The 23,396-nt window shown below is 49.8% G+C and overlaps 12 non-coding genes and 2 pseudogenes across 12 annotated transcripts; all 14 read left to right on the forward strand.

Annotated features, from left to right (window-relative positions):
* Nucleotides 1-577: 577 nt before the first annotated feature.
* LOC119883792 lies at nucleotides 578-759 on the forward strand. The gene has a single exon (XR_005440761.1). It is a non-coding gene; the product is annotated as a U2 spliceosomal RNA (small nuclear RNA).
* A 969-nt stretch (nucleotides 760-1,728) lies between these two features.
* LOC119883857 lies at nucleotides 1,729-1,841 on the forward strand. Its single transcript, XR_005440812.1, has one exon. It is a non-coding gene; the product is annotated as a U5 spliceosomal RNA (small nuclear RNA).
* A 183-nt stretch (nucleotides 1,842-2,024) lies between these two features.
* On the forward strand, nucleotides 2,025-2,216 carry LOC119883905. The gene has a single exon (XR_005440857.1). It is a non-coding gene; the product is annotated as a U2 spliceosomal RNA (small nuclear RNA).
* Nucleotides 2,217-3,185: 969 nt separating this feature from the next.
* LOC119883858 lies at nucleotides 3,186-3,298 on the forward strand. The gene has a single exon (XR_005440813.1). It is a non-coding gene; the product is annotated as a U5 spliceosomal RNA (small nuclear RNA).
* Nucleotides 3,299-9,131: 5,833 nt separating this feature from the next.
* On the forward strand, nucleotides 9,132-9,311 carry LOC119883781 (annotated as a pseudogene).
* A 969-nt stretch (nucleotides 9,312-10,280) lies between these two features.
* Nucleotides 10,281-10,393, forward strand: LOC119883859. Its single transcript, XR_005440814.1, has one exon. It is a non-coding gene; the product is annotated as a U5 spliceosomal RNA (small nuclear RNA).
* A 183-nt stretch (nucleotides 10,394-10,576) lies between these two features.
* LOC119883906 lies at nucleotides 10,577-10,768 on the forward strand. The gene has a single exon (XR_005440858.1). It is a non-coding gene; the product is annotated as a U2 spliceosomal RNA (small nuclear RNA).
* A 969-nt stretch (nucleotides 10,769-11,737) lies between these two features.
* LOC119883860 lies at nucleotides 11,738-11,850 on the forward strand. The gene has a single exon (XR_005440815.1). It is a non-coding gene; the product is annotated as a U5 spliceosomal RNA (small nuclear RNA).
* Nucleotides 11,851-12,033: 183 nt separating this feature from the next.
* Nucleotides 12,034-12,225, forward strand: LOC119883907. The gene has a single exon (XR_005440859.1). It is a non-coding gene; the product is annotated as a U2 spliceosomal RNA (small nuclear RNA).
* A 969-nt stretch (nucleotides 12,226-13,194) lies between these two features.
* Nucleotides 13,195-13,307, forward strand: LOC119883861. The gene has a single exon (XR_005440816.1). It is a non-coding gene; the product is annotated as a U5 spliceosomal RNA (small nuclear RNA).
* A 5,828-nt stretch (nucleotides 13,308-19,135) lies between these two features.
* Nucleotides 19,136-19,315, forward strand: LOC119883784 (annotated as a pseudogene).
* A 969-nt stretch (nucleotides 19,316-20,284) lies between these two features.
* Nucleotides 20,285-20,397, forward strand: LOC119883863. Its single transcript, XR_005440818.1, has one exon. It is a non-coding gene; the product is annotated as a U5 spliceosomal RNA (small nuclear RNA).
* A 183-nt stretch (nucleotides 20,398-20,580) lies between these two features.
* LOC119883908 lies at nucleotides 20,581-20,772 on the forward strand. The gene has a single exon (XR_005440860.1). It is a non-coding gene; the product is annotated as a U2 spliceosomal RNA (small nuclear RNA).
* Nucleotides 20,773-21,741: 969 nt separating this feature from the next.
* LOC119883864 lies at nucleotides 21,742-21,854 on the forward strand. The gene has a single exon (XR_005440819.1). It is a non-coding gene; the product is annotated as a U5 spliceosomal RNA (small nuclear RNA).
* The last annotated feature ends 1,542 nt before the right edge of the window (nucleotides 21,855-23,396 follow it).

Genomic DNA, 23,396 nt, shown 5'->3' on the forward strand with positions numbered 1-23,396 from the left:
GGAAGGGGTTCTTTACATGGAATTTAATATGGAGAGGGAGAAACTGCATAAAGTAGTGCTTCTCGTATCTATAGTAAAGTACAAGTTGTGGGAGGTAAGATGTGATGGGCTAAATGGAGGAAGCAAGTGGTCAGTGTTGGGAACTATAAAGAGCATTGAAGACTCAATAGAGAGGCGATACCAATTAGAGATCAGAAAATGGGGTATTGACTCGATCAAAGACAGATGGAAAATGATTTATGGTAATTCATAGAGGTCAACAGAAGGTGTTGTGGATTTATTATGATGGTTATGGGAGTGGTTTTGTTATGGTCTCTTCATGCATACATGCCATGCATCGTAATGCGAAAAAAAGAAAAAAAGAGAGGGCTCGAGAACTGGGTTCCATGAGTTATTGATGTATACCTTGTGTTTTGTTGATGTCGTTTTTCTTTTTTTTACTAATTAAGGTAACAAAGGGACACTGTGTATAGAGATGCCGAGGGGGAGGATTGTTGTTTTGTGTTGGATGTGGGATTAATATAGGTGGGATGCAAGTACTGAAATGTGTGTATTGAATGTTTATGTCACAAATAAATTATATTTTCCAAAAAAAAAAAAAAAAATCTGTTCTTATCAGTTTAATATCTGATATGTCCCCTATAAGGGGGCAACATATTAAATGGATTTTTAGCACCGGGAGCTGAGACGAGGGGCTTGCTCCGTCCACTCCACGCATCGACCCGGTATTGCAGTGCCTCCGGGGGCGGTGCACCCTTCTCCTGCCTTGTGTAAAACCAAAATACTGACCCAAACGCAGAGGTTCGTCGCTCTGCCGGACGCCGGCCCGAAAAAGGCGCCAGTCGAGGGGGGGCGGCCAGCTGAAGCCTCGAAGAAGGCAGCGAGATTTGCACTTTATGATTGGCAGACGACGAGGGGATATTTGGGACCGGCATGGCTGTTAAATGTGCCCTGCACTTCCCCTCCCTTTCTCCCACTCGTCATCGAGAGCCCGAGTATTTCGGATGCTCGGTAGCCTGTGTCCAAAAGCCAGGCCTTCATTTCTCCGATTGGATAGAGCCTCTCAGAAGGTGGGGAGGGGACACTGCGGCGCCTCCGTAGGCCCGGCACGGTTGGCCAACACGGTGGAGGAACCGCAGCGTAGAAAGGATACAAGAAACTAAAACACCTCAAATGAAGCAAGAAAACCTGCTACAACTGCTAAATCGGTGAATAAAACACACTTACCTTCTCGTCTTTGGTCTGGTCAAGGTGGCAGTCCGGCAGAGGACAGGTAGGCAGTCCTCGGGACCAATGAATTCCTTGTTGCAAAAGTTTTTCAGCTACGGCAAAGTTGAAATTTTATTCACAAGGAATGAGGTGAATCTCCTCCCAGAAAAGCTGGTGACACAAAACGAAGCCCCAAACCGGCAAAGGTTTTAACCAGAAAGAGGAGGCCATTGCAGTCTTGGCCAAAAGGCCGAGAAGCGATCGGCCACATTTCCCCTCCCTTTCTCTCACTCGTCATCGAGAGGCTACAAGAGCCCGAGTCGTTCGGTAGCCTCTGTCCAAAAGCCAGGCCTTCGTCTCTCCGCAGCCCGATTGGATAGAGCCTGCCATGACCTGGGGAGGGGTAGGGGAACGGGCGTGGCCTGGTACTTGGGACTCGAGAGGCAGAGTGAGGCTTACCGTGAGGGTAGTGGCCGGGACGACTAGGCTCGTCGGCGGCTCTGGAGGAGGGGCCCGTACTTACTCGGGTTTCTCTTCATAACGTACAAGTCTTTCGCCTTTTACTAAAGACTTCCGTGGAGAGGGACGCCAATGAGTTAAAACTATTTTTGGCAGGCTCTGCCGTGTGGCCGAGCCTCGTGCGTTTGTGAAAAGGAAATAAAACGCCGCCCCCGGCAAGGTTGAGCGGTGCGACGAGGCGCGCTCGGGAGGAGGTGCTGAGACTCAGCCGTTGTTATGCGCAGTTGAAACCACTGCGCCACGGCAGGGGGAGAACTGCTCCGGGAGGTGGGCGCTGGAAGCAACCAGCGGGGGTTATCGCTTCTCGGCCTTTTGGCTAAGATCAAGTGTAGTATCTGTTCTTATCAGTTTAATATCTGATATGTCCCCTATAAGGGGGCAACATATTAAATGGATTTTTAGCACCGGGAGCTGAGACGAGGGGCTTGCTCCGTCCACTCCACGCATCGACCCGGTATTGCAGTGCCTCCGGGGGCGGTGCACCCTTCTCCTGCCTTGTGTAAAACCAAAATACTGACCCAAACGCAGAGGTTCGTCGCTCTGCCGGACGCCGGCCCGAAAAAGGCGCCAGTCGAGGGGGGGCGGCCAGCTGAAGCCTCGAAGAAGGCAGCGAGATTTGCACTTTATGATTGGCAGACGACGAGGGGATATTTGGGACCGGCATGGCTGTTAAATGTGCCCTGCACTTCCCCTCCCTTTCTCCCACTCGTCATCGAGAGCCCGAGTATTTCGGATGCTCGGTAGCCTGTGTCCAAAAGCCAGGCCTTCATTTCTCCGATTGGATAGAGCCTCTCAGAAGGTGGGGAGGGGACACTGCGGCGCCTCCGTAGGCCCGGCACGGTTGGCCAACACGGTGGAGGAACCGCAGCGTAGAAAGGATACAAGAAACTAAAACACCTCAAATGAAGCAAGAAAACCTGCTACAACTGCTAAATCGGTGAATAAAACACACTTACCTTCTCGTCTTTGGTCTGGTCAAGGTGGCAGTCCGGCAGAGGACAGGTAGGCAGTCCTCGGGACCAATGAATTCCTTGTTGCAAAAGTTTTTCAGCTACGGCAAAGTTGAAATTTTATTCACAAGGAATGAGGTGAATCTCCTCCCAGAAAAGCTGGTGACACAAAACGAAGCCCCAAACCGGCAAAGGTTTTAACCAGAAAGAGGAGGCCATTGCAGTCTTGGCCAAAAGGCCGAGAAGCGATCGGCCACATTTCCCCTCCCTTTCTCTCACTCGTCATCGAGAGGCTACAAGAGCCCGAGTCGTTCGGTAGCCTCTGTCCAAAAGCCAGGCCTTCGTCTCTCCGCAGCCCGATTGGATAGAGCCTGCCATGACCTGGGGAGGGGTAGGGGAACGGGCGTGGCCTGGTACTTGGGACTCGAGAGGCAGAGTGAGGCTTACCGTGAGGGTAGTGGCCGGGACGACTAGGCTCGTCGGCGGCTCTGGAGGAGGGGCCCGTACTTACTCGGGTTTCTCTTCATAACGTACAAGTCTTTCGCCTTTTACTAAAGACTTCCGTGGAGAGGGACGCCAATGAGTTAAAACTATTTTTGGCAGGCTCTGCCGTGTGGCCGAGCCTCGTGCGTTTGTGAAAAGGAAATAAAACGCCGCCCCCGGCAAGGTTGAGCGGTGCGACGAGGCGCGCTCGGGAGGAGGTGCTGAGACTCAGCCGTTGTTATGCGCAGTTGAAACCACTGCGCCACGGCAGGGGGAGAACTGCTCCGGGAGGTGGGCGCTGGAAGCAACCAGCGGGGGTTATCGCTTCTCGGCCTTTTGGCTAAGACTGCGATCGCCTCCTGTGTCTGGATAAAACTTTTGCCTGTTTGTGGCGAAGTGTTACCAGGTTTTTGGGAGGATACTCACATTATTCCTTGTGAATAAAATTTCAACTTTGTTGTAGTTGAAATTGTTTCACACAAAGGAATTCATTGGTTCAGAGGACTGCTTACCTGTACTCTGCCGGAATAACATCTCGACCAGGCCAAACAAGACAAGGTAAGTGTGTTTTATTCACCTTTTAACATTTTTAGTAGATTTTATTGCTCTTTTTAGAGCATTCTTTTACCTTATTTTAGTTGACTTGGTTTTAGACTTTTTAGGTGTTTTAGCTTCCTTTTACCACTTTTACGTTGTGGTGCCTCCACCATGGCGGCCAACCATGCCGGCATGAGGAGGCACCACAGTGTCAGATTTACATTCAAAGAAAAAGATGGGAAAACCCTTGTTATGTCAAGGCTTGACTTCTCAAGGAAAATGATCCAGAACATTTTGAAATTCTCCCCGCAGGATATAAATTGTATTTTGACTCTGCCATTTGGAAAAGGTTTCGATGTGAGTTTTGTCTCTGCTGCCGTGTTCAGAGATTTCTGGACACGCTTCGAAAATGAAAAACCCCAGTTTACTGCATTTAATGTTGAGAAACTGACTGATAATGCCGCTAAAACGGTAATTGTCAGAATGTTCAATGAGACTGTGAATGCAGATGACATTTGTTTGTGGCTGGGCAGATTTTGCACTGTTAAAGGCCAGGCTACCAAAGTGAGAGATGAGGATGGCATCTGGAATTGCGCTTGGAGGGTCCCCATCCAACAATGGCAAGACCCTCAAGGCTTCCAGGGCCTGAAACATCTGCCATCCATGATAGTTCTGGGAAACAACAGGGGCTACATTCATTACCAGGGCCAGCCCAAACTCTGCCGCAAGTGTGGTGAGAATGGGCACCTGGCAGAAGCGTGCCAGCAGATCATTTGTGGTAAATGTAGAGAAATTGGGCATACTTTCGAGGAATGCACCAATGGCAGAAAGTGCAATCTTTGTGGAGAAACAAACCACCTCTTCAGAGATTGCCCTAAGTCGTTTGCCAACAAATTAAAGGCAGCAAAGGCACAAAATGGCGGACAAGACGAAGCAGTTAGAGAGCTAATTGAAGAGGCTGGGCTGGAGAATTCAAATCTCCCGCCAAATCCTGTGATTGGAGGAGAAGGACCAGTAGAGGCGGGAGAAGGGGAGGGGCCTGCAGCTGCCCCACAAGTGGAGAACAGGGAAGAAGCAGTGGCAGTGCAGGCAGAAGGCGGAGCTAGCTCAGTGACTGGCTCAGAACAAAAATTTGGCCAGTCACAGAGTGATAGCGAGGATGTCCCCCTCCCCAATGCCCAGCCGGCCAAGAGACTAATTTCAGAATTGTCTTCTGAGTCTCCTGGAGCCTCGGAAAAGAGGGGAAGAGCTGAGAGCTACTCAGACAGTTCATCTGTGGAGGAGCCCAGAGTCTTCCCCTCCAATTCGCCTAATGAAGTCTCTTTTTTAACTATAGCTCTGCAATCAACCCCTAAGGACTCAAAGCTCAATGCACCCTGCGTCAGAGGCCAACTCCTAGAGTCCGAAAGGGAAATGGAGCTCAACCCCGTCATCTCTCACCCATGAGAATGAAGGAAGAGCTCCATTCACAAGAAATCCACTAACTGCTGTTTTTTAAACATTTGAAATCCCCCTTTTTTTTTAGTCTTTTAAGATGTCATACCTGCAAATTTTAACCATACTCATGACACTCACCTTCTCAACTATCAATGTGAGGAGTGTGAAGTCGAGAGTTAGAGCCCAGATTGTTTTATCCTTTCTTAACTCTTTTAAGTCTGACGTGTTTTTAATACAGGAATGCGGCCTACCATTTTTAAAACACTACAGAGAATGGGAGGAGTTATGGCCACAAACGTCGATATGGAGCGGCTCAAATGAAAACAAAAATGATGGAGTGGCCATTTTAATAAAAAACCCTCTAGTCTTGGTGAAGGGCAGCACTGTGGTGAGAGATGGTCGGGCACTTTTAACACACTTGACTTTTATGGGGAAGGATTTTAACGTCTTAAATATTTATGGCTTTAATGACAAGAACGACAGGTATGACCTTTTAGAAGACCTGCAGCCCCACATGCTAGGCAGGGCACCTTTAGTTGTAGGGGGGGATTTTAATTGTATTTTAAGCAGGAACGACAGGAGAAGAATAGGGGACGATTTTAAAGTGGACAAGACTTCAGTTTTACTTCAAAGCATATGCAGTGATTTTAGACTTGTGGACTGTTTTAAAACCATGCATCCCAGAGAGGAGGGCTTCACCTGGTTCAGTAGTGATGGCACCCGAGCCTCTCGCATAGACTACATTTTATCACGTGATTGCCCACCAACCGATGCTAGATTGGAACCTGTTTTCTTTTCTGATCACGCAATTCTTTCCTGCACCCTTTCACTCTCTTCCGGTGTGACGGCAGGAAGTGGTCTGTGGAAGCTCAATTGCTCCCTGTTAGAAGACAGGGAGCTAGTTAGGCTGTACAGGGAGCAATACCGAGAGTGGCAGACCCTTCAAGACTTTTACGATACACGTGCACAGTGGTGGGAAATGGTGAAGGGAAAGACAAAGACGTTTTACAGACAGGCAGGGAAAAGAAAGAAAAAGAGGGACAACAGACGCATGTTGGGACTGCAGAAACGGCTTCAGAGGTATTTTAAACTAATCCAACATGGAATGGATTTTAATGAAGAGATAAAACAAATTAAAACAGAGATGTCGGTTTTAGCAGAAATTAATAGCAAAGGTGTGATTTTAAGAAGCAAGGAAAGGGAAATAGAGGAAGGAGAGAAGTGCACAAGATATTTTTTTAAGAAAATCGTAAATAAAGGGGGGGCCATGTTGAGACTTAAAAAAGAAAACGGGTGCACAGCTGACACAACAGAGGAAATCAAAGAAACTGTCGAACATTTTTACCGTGAACTGTACGCATACAAAACTGTTAACGGGGACACCATGACCGAAGTTTTAAAATCCATTGACCAAGCAACAAACGACAACGTGCTTTTAACCCAAGATTTTACGATACCGGAATTAAACAAATGCATCAAATCTTTTAAGACAGGGAAGTCGCCGGGAGAAGACGGGCTTCCCTTGGAATTTTATCTGACATTTTGGGACATTTTAGCACCAGACTTGCTTGCTGTTTTTATGGATTTTGAACAAATGGACCGACTTCCTGACAGCTTTAGAGCAGGGATAGTGACTCTCCTTCACAAAGACAAAGACAAGACGGACTTGAAAAATTGGAGACCTATCACACTCTTAAATTTTGACTGTAAACTTTTTAGTAAACTTTAGCCTCACGCATGTCCTTGTTTTTAGAAGATCTGATTCACCCGGATCAAGCCTGTGCCGTCCCGGGGAGGAAGATCACCGACAGCCTCGTACTGATCCGAGATACCATCTGTTACGCGAGAGACAGAAACATTCGGCTAGTAGTCCTGAATTTAGATTTTGAGAAAGCCTTTGATCGGGTCTCGCACCAGTACCTTTTCCAGGTACTGCAAAAAATGGGGTTCCCGAGAAGGTTTATAGCCTGGGTGGGACTGCTGTACCGGGAGATCAACAGCAAATTCATTGTTAACGGGCATCTGACAAGAGCAGTGGATATAAACTGCGGTGTCCGTCAGGGTTGTCCGTTATCTGCCCTCCTCTACGTTATCTGTATAGAACCACTGGCACAGACCTTGAGAAGGGACCAACGAATCCATGGGGTAGGAGTCCCAGGGAGCGGGGGACTCGAGACAAAATGTATTTTATATATGGACGACATCAACATTTTATGCACTGACCTTTTATCTGTCAACAGGACGCTGGACTTGACTGACTGGTTCGGACAGGCCTCTGGGTCAAAGCTGAACAGAAGCAAGACCCAAGCCCATTTTTATGGACCGTGGACAGCGACTGAGACGACAGGACTCCCCCTGACTGTGACCCAGACTGACCAAAAAATACTTGGGATCAGGTTTGATAGGGAGGGGGAGGGGAAAACAATTGGGCAGACATAGTAGGGAAAGTCAGGCAGAGACTAGGGTACTGGACACTTAGAGGACTGACTTTAGAAGGAAAGGTTTTAATCATCAAAGCAGTGATTTTACCTTTGCTTTTACTCATCAGTTCTGTTTTTATCCCGCCTAGGAGAGTGATCTTAGACCTGGAACGAGCCATCTTTTATTTTTTGTGGGGCTCCAAGTGGGAAAGACTGAGACGAAGCGTGATGAAGAAGCCAAAGGAGAAAGGAGGAAAAGGAGTGCCAGACCTGCACTTGTTCCTAGGAAGCAGATACACAGCACTACACATCGCAACCGCCACAGCCCCATCCAGAAACCCCAAGACCGCAGCAATGACACGGTTCTGGATGGGGTCCTACCTCAGAAAACTTAAGATCTTACCCACAAGTCTCAAAGTACCAGTGTCTTTTAACCTGCCACCAGCCTATGCTTTTATCCAGTCATTTTTAAGGCATTTTAACCTTGAGCAGGAGGAGTTGCAGGTTTTAACCACTCACCGCTCTCTCATTTCTGTTGTGCAGGAGCGGGAACCAGTGAGTCCAGTGCGCGGGCTTGCATTCGGCGAGCCCTCAACAGTTTGGCGCAACGTGAACCATCCAGCTCTTCCAAACAGACTCCGGGACCTGTCATGGATGGTGGCTCATGAGATCCTCCCAGTCAGGTCCGTAATGCACTCCCGGGGCATGTCGGCGCACTCAACTTGCCCCCGACCAGGTTGTGGCGCGCCTGAGTCGGTAAGGCATCTGCTCTGGGAGTGCAGCGCTGCCGTAGAACAGTGGGCAACGGCCGGCTCCTTGCAATTCCCGTACTTGCCAGCAAGGGAGGTCCTCACACCACAGCTGGTGCTGTACGGGGTGAGCCAAGGAAATCAGATACCAGCACGTACATTTGCCAAACAGTGGCTCACCCTAGCCGCCATCAAAGACGCCATATGGACCTCCAGAAACTTGCTGGCAAGAAAGCACATGCAGATCCCCCCCGTGGCTGTGATCCGGATGGCCGCAGCAACGGCCCAAACGGCCAGAGCTGCAGGCGGCGGGCCTAGGACACAGCCACAAAGAAGAATCGCCTCTGTGCCCATTCGGACGGAGGAGCCGGAGCCACACAAGGAAAGTTCAAGGCAGCGGCGGCCTGACCCTCCGGGTGAGGTTGGTGGGAAGGAGCTACAGGGTGAGGGTCTCCTCTGAGCGCCTGCACAAGATCCCGAGAGTCCAAATCTGTTTGGGGGAGCTGAATGAGTTCCCCTTTGATAGGGACTCACTACACTCCTGCACAACAGTGGACTTGGAGAAGAGCTTTTATTATCCATTTATTTTTTGTGAGTTTTATTTTAACAAATGCACTCCGCTTTGAAGACTTTTAACAGACACTCACAGACATGGACAAGCTGAAAACCATTTTATACCTTTAATTTATGACGTTATCTGTAATGCATTTTAAACACTTTTTTTAAATGTTGTTTTACAGAGAACATTTATCTATTTATTGACATGTTGTATTTTAAAAGGTAACTTGGAATTGACATATTATGAATCATGTTTGAATTGAGTGTCAATAAAATTTTTCTCAAAAGAAAAAAATCTGTTCTTATCAGTTTAATATCTGATATGTCCCCTATAAGGGGGCAACATATTAAATGGATTTTTAGCACCGGGAGCTGAGACGAGGGGCTTGCTCCGTCCACTCCACGCATCGACCCGGTATTGCAGTGCCTCCGGGGGCGGTGCACCCTTCTCCTGCCTTGTGTAAAACCAAAATACTGACCCAAACGCAGAGGTTCGTCGCTCTGCCGGACGCCGGCCCGAAAAAGGCGCCAGTCGAGGGGGGGCGGCCAGCTGAAGCCTCGAAGAAGGCAGCGAGATTTGCACTTTATGATTGGCAGACGACGAGGGGATATTTGGGACCGGCATGGCTGTTAAATGTGCCCTGCACTTCCCCTCCCTTTCTCCCACTCGTCATCGAGAGCCCGAGTATTTCGGATGCTCGGTAGCCTGTGTCCAAAAGCCAGGCCTTCATTTCTCCGATTGGATAGAGCCTCTCAGAAGGTGGGGAGGGGACACTGCGGCGCCTCCGTAGGCCCGGCACGGTTGGCCAACACGGTGGAGGAACCGCAGCGTAGAAAGGATACAAGAAACTAAAACACCTCAAATGAAGCAAGAAAACCTGCTACAACTGCTAAATCGGTGAATAAAACACACTTACCTTCTCGTCTTTGGTCTGGTCAAGGTGGCAGTCCGGCAGAGGACAGGTAGGCAGTCCTCGGGACCAATGAATTCCTTGTTGCAAAAGTTTTTCAGCTACGGCAAAGTTGAAATTTTATTCACAAGGAATGAGGTGAATCTCCTCCCAGAAAAGCTGGTGACACAAAACGAAGCCCCAAACCGGCAAAGGTTTTAACCAGAAAGAGGAGGCCATTGCAGTCTTGGCCAAAAGGCCGAGAAGCGATCGGCCACATTTCCCCTCCCTTTCTCTCACTCGTCATCGAGAGGCTACAAGAGCCCGAGTCGTTCGGTAGCCTCTGTCCAAAAGCCAGGCCTTCGTCTCTCCGCAGCCCGATTGGATAGAGCCTGCCATGACCTGGGGAGGGGTAGGGGAACGGGCGTGGCCTGGTACTTGGGACTCGAGAGGCAGAGTGAGGCTTACCGTGAGGGTAGTGGCCGGGACGACTAGGCTCGTCGGCGGCTCTGGAGGAGGGGCCCGTACTTACTCGGGTTTCTCTTCATAACGTACAAGTCTTTCGCCTTTTACTAAAGACTTCCGTGGAGAGGGACGCCAATGAGTTAAAACTATTTTTGGCAGGCTCTGCCGTGTGGCCGAGCCTCGTGCGTTTGTGAAAAGGAAATAAAACGCCGCCCCCGGCAAGGTTGAGCGGTGCGACGAGGCGCGCTCGGGAGGAGGTGCTGAGACTCAGCCGTTGTTATGCGCAGTTGAAACCACTGCGCCACGGCAGGGGGAGAACTGCTCCGGGAGGTGGGCGCTGGAAGCAACCAGCGGGGGTTATCGCTTCTCGGCCTTTTGGCTAAGATCAAGTGTAGTATCTGTTCTTATCAGTTTAATATCTGATATGTCCCCTATAAGGGGGCAACATATTAAATGGATTTTTAGCACCGGGAGCTGAGACGAGGGGCTTGCTCCGTCCACTCCACGCATCGACCCGGTATTGCAGTGCCTCCGGGGGCGGTGCACCCTTCTCCTGCCTTGTGTAAAACCAAAATACTGACCCAAACGCAGAGGTTCGTCGCTCTGCCGGACGCCGGCCCGAAAAAGGCGCCAGTCGAGGGGGGGCGGCCAGCTGAAGCCTCGAAGAAGGCAGCGAGATTTGCACTTTATGATTGGCAGACGACGAGGGGATATTTGGGACCGGCATGGCTGTTAAATGTGCCCTGCACTTCCCCTCCCTTTCTCCCACTCGTCATCGAGAGCCCGAGTATTTCGGATGCTCGGTAGCCTGTGTCCAAAAGCCAGGCCTTCATTTCTCCGATTGGATAGAGCCTCTCAGAAGGTGGGGAGGGGACACTGCGGCGCCTCCGTAGGCCCGGCACGGTTGGCCAACACGGTGGAGGAACCGCAGCGTAGAAAGGATACAAGAAACTAAAACACCTCAAATGAAGCAAGAAAACCTGCTACAACTGCTAAATCGGTGAATAAAACACACTTACCTTCTCGTCTTTGGTCTGGTCAAGGTGGCAGTCCGGCAGAGGACAGGTAGGCAGTCCTCGGGACCAATGAATTCCTTGTTGCAAAAGTTTTTCAGCTACGGCAAAGTTGAAATTTTATTCACAAGGAATGAGGTGAATCTCCTCCCAGAAAAGCTGGTGACACAAAACGAAGCCCCAAACCGGCAAAGGTTTTAACCAGAAAGAGGAGGCCATTGCAGTCTTGGCCAAAAGGCCGAGAAGCGATCGGCCACATTTCCCCTCCCTTTCTCTCACTCGTCATCGAGAGGCTACAAGAGCCCGAGTCGTTCGGTAGCCTCTGTCCAAAAGCCAGGCCTTCGTCTCTCCGCAGCCCGATTGGATAGAGCCTGCCATGACCTGGGGAGGGGTAGGGGAACGGGCGTGGCCTGGTACTTGGGACTCGAGAGGCAGAGTGAGGCTTACCGTGAGGGTAGTGGCCGGGACGACTAGGCTCGTCGGCGGCTCTGGAGGAGGGGCCCGTACTTACTCGGGTTTCTCTTCATAACGTACAAGTCTTTCGCCTTTTACTAAAGACTTCCGTGGAGAGGGACGCCAATGAGTTAAAACTATTTTTGGCAGGCTCTGCCGTGTGGCCGAGCCTCGTGCGTTTGTGAAAAGGAAATAAAACGCCGCCCCCGGCAAGGTTGAGCGGTGCGACGAGGCGCGCTCGGGAGGAGGTGCTGAGACTCAGCCGTTGTTATGCGCAGTTGAAACCACTGCGCCACGGCAGGGGGAGAACTGCTCCGGGAGGTGGGCGCTGGAAGCAACCAGCGGGGGTTATCGCTTCTCGGCCTTTTGGCTAAGATCAAGTGTAGTATCTGTTCTTATCAGTTTAATATCTGATATGTCCCCTATAAGGGGGCAACATATTAAATGGATTTTTAGCACCGGGAGCTGAGACGAGGGGCTTGCTCCGTCCACTCCACGCATCGACCCGGTATTGCAGTGCCTCCGGGGGCGGTGCACCCTTCTCCTGCCTTGTGTAAAACCAAAATACTGACCCAAACGCAGAGGTTCGTCGCTCTGCCGGACGCCGGCCCGAAAAAGGCGCCAGTCGAGGGGGGGCGGCCAGCTGAAGCCTCGAAGAAGGCAGCGAGATTTGCACTTTATGATTGGCAGACGACGAGGGGATATTTGGGACCGGCATGGCTGTTAAATGTGCCCTGCACTTCCCCTCCCTTTCTCCCACTCGTCATCGAGAGCCCGAGTATTTCGGATGCTCGGTAGCCTGTGTCCAAAAGCCAGGCCTTCATTTCTCCGATTGGATAGAGCCTCTCAGAAGGTGGGGAGGGGACACTGCGGCGCCTCCGTAGGCCCGGCACGGTTGGCCAACACGGTGGAGGAACCGCAGCGTAGAAAGGATACAAGAAACTAAAACACCTCAAATGAAGCAAGAAAACCTGCTACAACTGCTAAATCGGTGAATAAAACACACTTACCTTCTCGTCTTTGGTCTGGTCAAGGTGGCAGTCCGGCAGAGGACAGGTAGGCAGTCCTCGGGACCAATGAATTCCTTGTTGCAAAAGTTTTTCAGCTACGGCAAAGTTGAAATTTTATTCACAAGGAATGAGGTGAATCTCCTCCCAGAAAAGCTGGTGACACAAAACGAAGCCCCAAACCGGCAAAGGTTTTAACCAGAAAGAGGAGGCCATTGCAGTCTTGGCCAAAAGGCCGAGAAGCGATCGGCCACATTTCCCCTCCCTTTCTCTCACTCGTCATCGAGAGGCTACAAGAGCCCGAGTCGTTCGGTAGCCTCTGTCCAAAAGCCAGGCCTTCGTCTCTCCGCAGCCCGATTGGATAGAGCCTGCCATGACCTGGGGAGGGGTAGGGGAACGGGCGTGGCCTGGTACTTGGGACTCGAGAGGCAGAGTGAGGCTTACCGTGAGGGTAGTGGCCGGGACGACTAGGCTCGTCGGCGGCTCTGGAGGAGGGGCCCGTACTTACTCGGGTTTCTCTTCATAACGTACAAGTCTTTCGCCTTTTACTAAAGACTTCCGTGGAGAGGGACGCCAATGAGTTAAAACTATTTTTGGCAGGCTCTGCCGTGTGGCCGAGCCTCGTGCGTTTGTGAAAAGGAAATAAAACGCCGCCCCCGGCAAGGTTGAGCGGTGCGACGAGGCGCGCTCGGGAGGAGGTGCTGAGACTCAGCCGTTGTTATGCGCAGTTGAAACCACTGCGCCACGGCAGGGGGAGAACTGCTCCGGGAGGTGGGCGCTGGAAGCAACCAGCGGGGGTTATCGCTTCTCGGCCTTTTGGCTAAGACTGCGATCGCCTCCTGTGTCTGGATAAAACTTTTGCCTGTTTGTGGCGAAGTGTTACCAGGTTTTTGGGAGGATACTCACATTATTCCTTGTGAATAAAATTTCAACTTTGTTGTAGTTGAAATTGTTTCACACAAAGGAATTCATTGGTTCAGAGGACTGCTTACCTGTACTCTGCCGGAATAACATCTCGACCAGGCCAAACAAGACAAGGTAAGTGTGTTTTATTCACCTTTTAACATTTTTAGTAGATTTTATTGCTCTTTTTAGAGCATTCTTTTACCTTATTTTAGTTGACTTGGTTTTAGACTTTTTAGGTGTTTTAGCTTCTTTTACCACTTTTACGTTGTGGTGCCTCCACCATGGCGGCCAACCATGCCGGCATGAGGAGGCACCACAGTGTCAGATTTACATTCAAAGAAAAAGATGGGAAAACCCTTGTTATGTCAAGGCTTGACTTCTCAAGGAAAATGATCCAGAACATTTTGAAATTCTCCCCGCAGGATATAAATTGTATTTTGACTCTGCCATTTGGAAAAGGTTTCGATGTGAGTTTTGTCTCTGCTGCCGTGTTCAGAGATTTCTGGACACGCTTCGAAAATGAAAAACCCCAGTTTACTGCATTTAATGTTGAGAAACTGACTGATAATGCCGCTAAAACGGTAATTGTCAGAATGTTCAATGAGACTGTGAATGCAGATGACATTTGTTTGTGGCTGGGCAGATTTTGCACTGTTAAAGGCCAGGCTACCAAAGTGAGAGATGAGGATGGCATCTGGAATTGCGCTTGGAGGGTCCCCATCCAACAATGGCAAGACCCTCAAGGCTTCCAGGGCCTGAAACATCTGCCATCCATGATAGTTCTGGGAAACAACAGGGGCTACATTCATTACCAGGGCCAGCCCAAACTCTGCCGCAAGTGTGGTGAGAATGGGCACCTGGCAGAAGCGTGCCAGCAGATCATTTGTGGTAAATGTAGAGAAATTGGGCATACTTTCGAGGAATGCACCAATGGCAGAAAGTGCAATCTTTGTGGAGAAACAAACCACCTCTTCAGAGATTGCCCTAAGTCGTTTGCCAACAAATTAAAGGCAGCAAAGGCACAAAATGGCGGACAAGACGAAGCAGTTAGAGAGCTAATTGAAGAGGCTGGGCTGGAGAATTCAAATCTCCCGCCAAATCCTGTGATTGGAGGAGAAGGACCAGTAGAGGCGGGAGAAGGGGAGGGGCCTGCAGCTGCCCCACAAGTGGAGAACAGGGAGAAGCAGTGGCAGTGCAGGCAGAAGGCGGAGCTAGCTCAGTGACTGGCTCAGAACAAAAATTTGGCCAGTCACAGAGTGATAGCGAGGATGTCCCCCTCCCCAATGCCCAGCCGGCCAAGAGACTAATTTCAGAATTGTCTTCTGAGTCTCCTGGAGCCTCGGAAAAGAGGGGAAGAGCTGAGAGCTACTCAGACAGTTCATCTGTGGAGGAGCCCAGAGTCTTCCCCTCCAATTCGCCTAATGAAGTCTCTTTTTTAACTATAGCTCTGCAATCAACCCCTAAGGACTCAAAGCTCAATGCACCCTGCGTCAGAGGCCAACTCCTAGAGTCCGAAAGGGAAATGGAGCTCAACCCCGTCATCTCTCACCCATGAGAATGAAGGAAGAGCTCCATTCACAAGAAATCCACTAACTGCTGTTTTTTAAACATTTGAAATCCCCCTTTTTTTTTAGTCTTTTAAGATGTCATACCTGCAAATTTTAACCATACTCATGACACTCACCTTCTCAACTATCAATGTGAGGAGTGTGAAGTCGAGAGTTAGAGCCCAGATTGTTTTATCCTTTCTTAACTCTTTTAAGTCTGACGTGTTTTTAATACAGGAATGCGGCCTACCATTTTTAAAACACTACAGAGAATGGGAGGAGTTATGGCCACAAACGTCGATATGGAGCGGCTCAAATGAAAACAAAAATGATGGAGTGGCCATTTTAATAAAAAACCCTCTAGTCTGGTGAAGGGCAGCACTGTGGTGAGAGATGGTCGGGCACTTTTAACACACTTGACTTTTATGGGGAAGGATTTTAACGTCTTAAATATTTATGGCTTTAATGACAAGAACGACAGGTATGACCTTTTAGAAGACCTGCAGCCCCACATGCTAGGCAGGGCACCTTTAGTTGTAGGGGGGGATTTTAATTGTATTTTAAGCAGGAACGACAGGAGAAGAATAGGGGACGATTTTAAAGTGGACAAGACTTCAGTTTTACTTCAAAGCATATGCAGTGATTTTAGACTTGTGGACTGTTTTAAAACCATGCATCCCAGAGAGGAGGGCTTCACCTGGTTCAGTAGTGATGGCACCCGAGCCTCTCGCATAGACTACATTTTATCACGTGATTGCCCACCAACCGATGCTAGATTGGAACCTGTTTTCTTTTCTGATCACGCAATTCTTTCCTGCACCCTTTCACTCTCTTCCGGTGTGACGGCAGGAAGTGGTCTGTGGAAGCTCAATTGCTCCCTGTTAGAAGACAGGGAGCTAGTTAGGCTGTACAGGGAGCAATACCGAGAGTGGCAGACCCTTCAAGACTTTTACGATACACGTGCACAGTGGTGGGAAATGGTGAAGGGAAAGACAAAGACGTTTTACAGACAGGCAGGGAAAAGAAAGAAAAAGAGGGACAACAGACGCATGTTGGGACTGCAGAAACGGCTTCAGAGGTATTTTAAACTAATCCAACATGGAATGGATTTTAATGAAGAGATAAAACAAATTAAAACAGAGATGTCGGTTTTAGCAGAAATTAATAGCAAAGGTGTGATTTTAAGAAGCAAGGAAAGGGAAATAGAGGAAGGAGAGAAGTGCACAAGATATTTTTTTAAGAAAATCGTAAATAAAGGGGGGGCCATGTTGAGACTTAAAAAAGAAAACGGGTGCACAGCTGACACAACAGAGGAAATCAAAGAAACTGTCGAACATTTTTACCGTGAACTGTACGCATACAAAACTGTTAACGGGGACACCATGACCGAAGTTTTAAAATCCATTGACCAAGCAACAAACGACAACGTGCTTTTAACCCAAGATTTTACGATACCGGAATTAAACAAATGCATCAAATCTTTTAAGACAGGGAAGTCGCCGGGAGAAGACGGGCTTCCCTTGGAATTTTATCTGACATTTTGGGACATTTTAGCACCAGACTTGCTTGCTGTTTTTATGGATTTTGAACAAATGGACCGACTTCCTGACAGCTTTAGAGCAGGGATAGTGACTCTCCTTCACAAAGACAAAGACAAGACGGACTTGAAAAATTGGAGACCTATCACACTCTTAAATTTTGACTGTAAACTTTTTAGTAAACTTTTAGCCTCACGCATGTCCTTGTTTTTAGAAGATCTGATTCACCCGGATCAAGCCTGTGCCGTCCCGGGGAGGAAGATCACCGACAGCCTCGTACTGATCCGAGATACCATCTGTTACGCGAGAGACAGAAACATTCGGCTAGTAGTCCTGAATTTAGATTTTGAGAAAGCCTTTGATCGGGTCTCGCACCAGTACCTTTTCCAGGTACTGCAAAAAATGGGGTTCCCGAGAAGGTTTATAGCCTGGGTGGGACTGCTGTACCGGGAGATCAACAGCAAATTCATTGTTAACGGGCATCTGACAAGAGCAGTGGATATAAACTGCGGTGTCCGTCAGGGTTGTCCGTTATCTGCCCTCCTCTACGTTATCTGTATAGAACCACTGGCACAGACCTTGAGAAGGGACCAACGAATCCATGGGGTAGGAGTCCCAGGGAGCGGGGGACTCGAGACAAAATGTATTTTATATATGGACGACATCAACATTTTATGCACTGACCTTTTATCTGTCAACAGGACGCTGGACTTGACTGACTGGTTCGGACAGGCCTCTGGGTCAAAGCTGAACAGAAGCAAGACCCAAGCCCATTTTTATGGACCGTGGACAGCGACTGAGACGACAGGACTCCCCCTGACTGTGACCCAGACTGACCAAAAAATACTTGGGATCAGGTTTGATAGGGAGGGGGAGGGGAAAACAATTGGGCAGACATAGTAGGGAAAGTCAGGCAGAGACTAGGGTACTGGACACTTAGAGGACTGACTTTAGAAGGAAAGGTTTTAATCATCAAAGCAGTGATTTTACCTTTGCTTTTACTCATCAGTTCTGTTTTTATCCCGCCTAGGAGAGTGATCTTAGACCTGGAACGAGCCATCTTTTATTTTTTGTGGGGCTCCAAGTGGGAAAGACTGAGACGAAGCGTGATGAAGAAGCCAAAGGAGAAAGGAGGAAAAGGAGTGCCAGACCTGCACTTGTTCCTAGGAAGCAGATACACAGCACTACACATCGCAACCGCCACAGCCCCATCCAGAAACCCCAAGACCGCAGCAATGACACGGTTCTGGATGGGGTCCTACCTCAGAAAACTTAAGATCTTACCCACAAGTCTCAAAGTACCAGTGTCTTTTAACCTGCCACCAGCCTATGCTTTTATCCAGTCATTTTTAAGGCATTTTAACCTTGAGCAGGAGGAGTTGCAGGTTTTAACCACTCACCGCTCTCTCATTTCTGTTGTGCAGGAGCGGGAACCAGTGAGTCCAGTGCGCGGGCTTGCATTCGGCGAGCCCTCAACAGTTTGGCGCAACGTGAACCATCCAGCTCTTCCAAACAGACTCCGGGACCTGTCATGGATGGTGGCTCATGAGATCCTCCCAGTCAGGTCCGTAATGCACTCCCGGGGCATGTCGGCGCACTCAACTTGCCCCCGACCAGGTTGTGGCGCGCCTGAGTCGGTAAGGCATCTGCTCTGGGAGTGCAGCGCTGCCGTAGAACAGTGGGCAACGGCCGGCTCCTTGCAATTCCCGTACTTGCCAGCAAGGGAGGTCCTCACACCACAGCTGGTGCTGTACGGGGTGAGCCAAGGAAATCAGATACCAGCACGTACATTTGCCAAACAGTGGCTCACCCTAGCCGCCATCAAAGACGCCATATGGACCTCCAGAAACTTGCTGGCAAGAAAGCACATGCAGATCCCCCCCGTGGCTGTGATCCGGATGGCCGCAGCAACGGCCAAACGGCCAGAGCTGCAGGCGGCGGGCCTAGGACACAGCCACAAAGAAGAATCGCCTCTGTGCCCATTCGGACGGAGGAGCCGGAGCCACACAAGGAAAGTTCAAGGCAGCGGCGGCCTGACCCTCCGGGTGAGGTTGGTGGGAAGGAGCTACAGGGTGAGGGTCTCCTCTGAGCGCCTGCACAAGATCCCGAGAGTCCAAATCTGTTTGGGGGAGCTGAATGAGTTCCCCTTTGATAGGGACTCACTACACTCCTGCACAACAGTGGACTTGGAGAAGAGCTTTTATTATCCATTTATTTTTTGTGAGTTTTATTTTAACAAATGCACTCCGCTTTGAAGACTTTTAACAGACACTCACACATGGACAAGCTGAAAACCATTTTATACCTTTAATTTATGACGTTATCTGTAATGCATTTTAAACACTTTTTTTAAATGTTGTTTTACAGAGAACATTTATCTATTTATTGACATGTTGTATTTTAAAAGGTAACTTGGAATTGACATATTATGAATCATGTTTGAATTGAGTGTCAATAAAATTTTTCTCAAAAGAAAAAAATCTGTTCTTATCAGTTTAATATCTGATATGTCCCCTATAAGGGGGCAACATATTAAATGGATTTTTAGCACCGGGAGCTGAGACGAGGGGCTTGCTCCGTCCACTCCACGCATCGACCCGGTATTGCAGTGCCTCCGGGGGCGGTGCACCCTTCTCCTGCCTTGTGTAAAACCAAAATACTGACCCAAACGCAGAGGTTCGTCGCTCTGCCGGACGCCGGCCCGAAAAAGGCGCCAGTCGAGGGGGGGCGGCCAGCTGAAGCCTCGAAGAAGGCAGCGAGATTTGCACTTTATGATTGGCAGACGACGAGGGGATATTTGGGACCGGCATGGCTGTTAAATGTGCCCTGCACTTCCCCTCCCTTTCTCCCACTCGTCATCGAGAGCCCGAGTATTTCGGATGCTCGGTAGCCTGTGTCCAAAAGCCAGGCCTTCATTTCTCCGATTGGATAGAGCCTCTCAGAAGGTGGGGAGGGGACACTGCGGCGCCTCCGTAGGCCCGGCACGGTTGGCCAACACGGTGGAGGAACCGCAGCGTAGAAAGGATACAAGAAACTAAAACACCTCAAATGAAGCAAGAAAACCTGCTACAACTGCTAAATCGGTGAATAAAACACACTTACCTTCTCGTCTTTGGTCTGGTCAAGGTGGCAGTCCGGCAGAGGACAGGTAGGCAGTCCTCGGGACCAATGAATTCCTTGTTGCAAAAGTTTTTCAGCTACGGCAAAGTTGAAATTTTATTCACAAGGAATGAGGTGAATCTCCTCCCAGAAAAGCTGGTGACACAAAACGAAGCCCCAAACCGGCAAAGGTTTTAACCAGAAAGAGGAGGCCATTGCAGTCTTGGCCAAAAGGCCGAGAAGCGATCGGCCACATTTCCCCTCCCTTTCTCTCACTCGTCATCGAGAGGCTACAAGAGCCCGAGTCGTTCGGTAGCCTCTGTCCAAAAGCCAGGCCTTCGTCTCTCCGCAGCCCGATTGGATAGAGCCTGCCATGACCTGGGGAGGGGTAGGGGAACGGGCGTGGCCTGGTACTTGGGACTCGAGAGGCAGAGTGAGGCTTACCGTGAGGGTAGTGGCCGGGACGACTAGGCTCGTCGGCGGCTCTGGAGGAGGGGCCCGTACTTACTCGGGTTTCTCTTCATAACGTACAAGTCTTTCGCCTTTTACTAAAGACTTCCGTGGAGAGGGACGCCAATGAGTTAAAACTATTTTTGGCAGGCTCTGCCGTGTGGCCGAGCCTCGTGCGTTTGTGAAAAGGAAATAAAACGCCGCCCCCGGCAAGGTTGAGCGGTGCGACGAGGCGCGCTCGGGAGGAGGTGCTGAGACTCAGCCGTTGTTATGCGCAGTTGAAACCACTGCGCCACGGCAGGGGGAGAACTGCTCCGGGAGGTGGGCGCTGGAAGCAACCAGCGGGGGTTATCGCTTCTCGGCCTTTTGGCTAAGATCAAGTGTAGTATCTGTTCTTATCAGTTTAATATCTGATATGTCCCCTATAAGGGGGCAACATATTAAATGGATTTTTAGCACCGGGAGCTGAGACGAGGGGCTTGCTCCGTCCACTCCACGCATCGACCCGGTATTGCAGTGCCTCCGGGGGCGGTGCACCCTTCTCCTGCCTTGTGTAAAACCAAAATACTGACCCAAACGCAGAGGTTCGTCGCTCTGCCGGACGCCGGCCCGAAAAAGGCGCCAGTCGAGGGGGGGCGGCCAGCTGAAGCCTCGAAGAAGGCAGCGAGATTTGCACTTTATGATTGGCAGACGACGAGGGGATATTTGGGACCGGCATGGCTGTTAAATGTGCCCTGCACTTCCCCTCCCTTTCTCCCACTCGTCATCGAGAGCCCGAGTATTTCGGATGCTCGGTAGCCTGTGTCCAAAAGCCAGGCCTTCATTTCTCCGATTGGATAGAGCCTCTCAGAAGGTGGGGAGGGGACACTGCGGCGCCTCCGTAGGCCCGGCACGGTTGGCCAACACGGTGGAGGAACCGCAGCGTAGAAAGGATACAAGAAACTAAAACACCTCAAATGAAGCAAGAAAACCTGCTACAACTGCTAAATCGGTGAATAAAACACACTTACCTTCTCGTCTTTGGTCTGGTCAAGGTGGCAGTCCGGCAGAGGACAGGTAGGCAGTCCTCGGGACCAATGAATTCCTTGTTGCAAAAGTTTTTCAGCTACGGCAAAGTTGAAATTTTATTCACAAGGAATGAGGTGAATCTCCTCCCAGAAAAGCTGGTGACACAAAACGAAGCCCCAAACCGGCAAAGGTTTTAACCAGAAAGAGGAGGCCATTGCAGTCTTGGCCAAAAGGCCGAGAAGCGATCGGCCACATTTCCCCTCCCTTTCTCTCACTCGTCATCGAGAGGCTACAAGAGCCCGAGTCGTTCGGTAGCCTCTGTCCAAAAGCCAGGCCTTCGTCTCTCCGCAGCCCGATTGGATAGAGCCTGCCATGACCTGGGGAGGGGTAGGGGAACGGGCGTGGCCTGGTACTTGGGACTCGAGAGGCAGAGTGAGGCTTACCGTGAGGGTAGTGGCCGGGACGACTAGGCTCGTCGGCGGCTCTGGAGGAGGGGCCCGTACTTACTCGGGTTTCTCTTCATAACGTACAAGTCTTTCGCCTTTTACTAAAGACTTCCGTGGAGAGGGACGCCAATGAGTTAAAACTATTTTTGGCAGGCTCTGCCGTGTGGCCGAGCCTCGTGCGTTTGTGAAAAGGAAATAAAACGCCGCCCCCGGCAAGGTTGAGCGGTGCGACGAGGCGCGCTCGGGAGGAGGTGCTGAGACTCAGCCGTTGTTATGCGCAGTTGAAACCACTGCGCCACGGCAGGGGGAGAACTGCTCCGGGAGGTGGGCGCTGGAAGCAACCAGCGGGGGTTATCGCTTCTCGGCCTTTTGGCTAAGACTGCGATCGCCTCCTGTGTCTGGATAAAACTTTTGCCTGTTTGTGGCGAAGTGTTACCAGGTTTTTGGGAGGATACTCACATTATTCCTTGTGAAGAAAATTTCAACTTTGTTGTAGTTGAAATTGTTTCACACAAAGGAATTCATTGGTTCAGAGGACTGCTTACCTGTACTCTGCCGGAATAACATCTCGACCAGGCCAAACAAGACAAGGTAAGTGTGTTTTATTCACCTTTCTAACATTTTTAGTAGATTTTATTGCTCTTTTTAGAGCATTCTTTTACCTTATTTTAGTTGACTTGGTTTTAGACTGTTTTAGGTGTTTTAGCTTCTTTTTACCACTTTTACGTTGTGGTGCCTCCACCATGGCGGCCAACCATGCCGGCATGAGGAGGCACCACAGTGTCAGATTTACATTCAAAGAAAAAGATGGGAAAACCCTTGTTATGTCAAGGCTGACTTCTCAAGGAAAATGATCCAGAACATTTTGAAATTCTCCCCGCAGGATATAAATTGTATTTTGACTCTGCCATTTGGAAAAGGTTTCGATGTGAGTTTTGTCTCTGCTGCCGTGTTCAGAGATTTCTGGACACGCTTCGAAAATGAAAAACCCCAGTTTACTGCATTTAATGTTGAGAAACTGACTGATAATGCCGCTAAAACGGTAATTGTCAGAATGTTCAATGAGACTGTGAATGCAGATGACATTTGTTTGTGGCTGGGCAGATTTTGCACTGTTAAAGGCCAGGCTACCAAAGTGAGAGATGAGGATGGCATCTGGAATTGCGCTTGGAGGGTCCCCATCCAACAATGGCAAGACCCTCAAGGCTTCCAGGGCCTGAAACATCTGCCATCCATGATAGTTCTGGGAAACAACAGGGGCTACATTCATTACCAGGGCCAGCCCAAACTCTGCCGCAAGTGTGGTGAGAATGGGCACCTGGCAGAAGCGTGCCAGCAGATCATTTGTGGTAAATGTAGAGAAATTGGGCATACTTTCGAGGAATGCACCAATGGCAGAAAGTGCAATCTTTGTGGAGAAACAAACCACCTCTTCAGAGATTGCCCTAAGTCGTTTGCCAACAAATTAAAGGCAGCAAAGGCACAAAATGGCGGACAAGACGAAGCAGTTAGAGAGCTAATTGAAGAGGCTGGGCTGGAGAATTCAAATCTCCCGCCAAATCCTGTGATTGGAGGAGAAGGACCAGTAGAGGCGGGAGAAGGGGAGGGGCCTGCAGCTGCCCCACAAGTGGAGAACAGGGAAGAAGCAGTGGCAGTGCAGGCAGAAGGCGGAGCTAGCTCAGTGACTGGCTCAGAACAAAAATTTGGCCAGT

The sequence above is a fragment of the Micropterus salmoides genome, unplaced genomic scaffold (assembly GCF_014851395.1).
Source record: "Micropterus salmoides isolate LMB-PRFRI ecotype aquatic unplaced genomic scaffold, ASM1485139v1 Ms_hic_scaffold_3029, whole genome shotgun sequence".
Taxonomy (NCBI): Eukaryota; Metazoa; Chordata; class Actinopteri; order Centrarchiformes; family Centrarchidae; genus Micropterus; species Micropterus salmoides.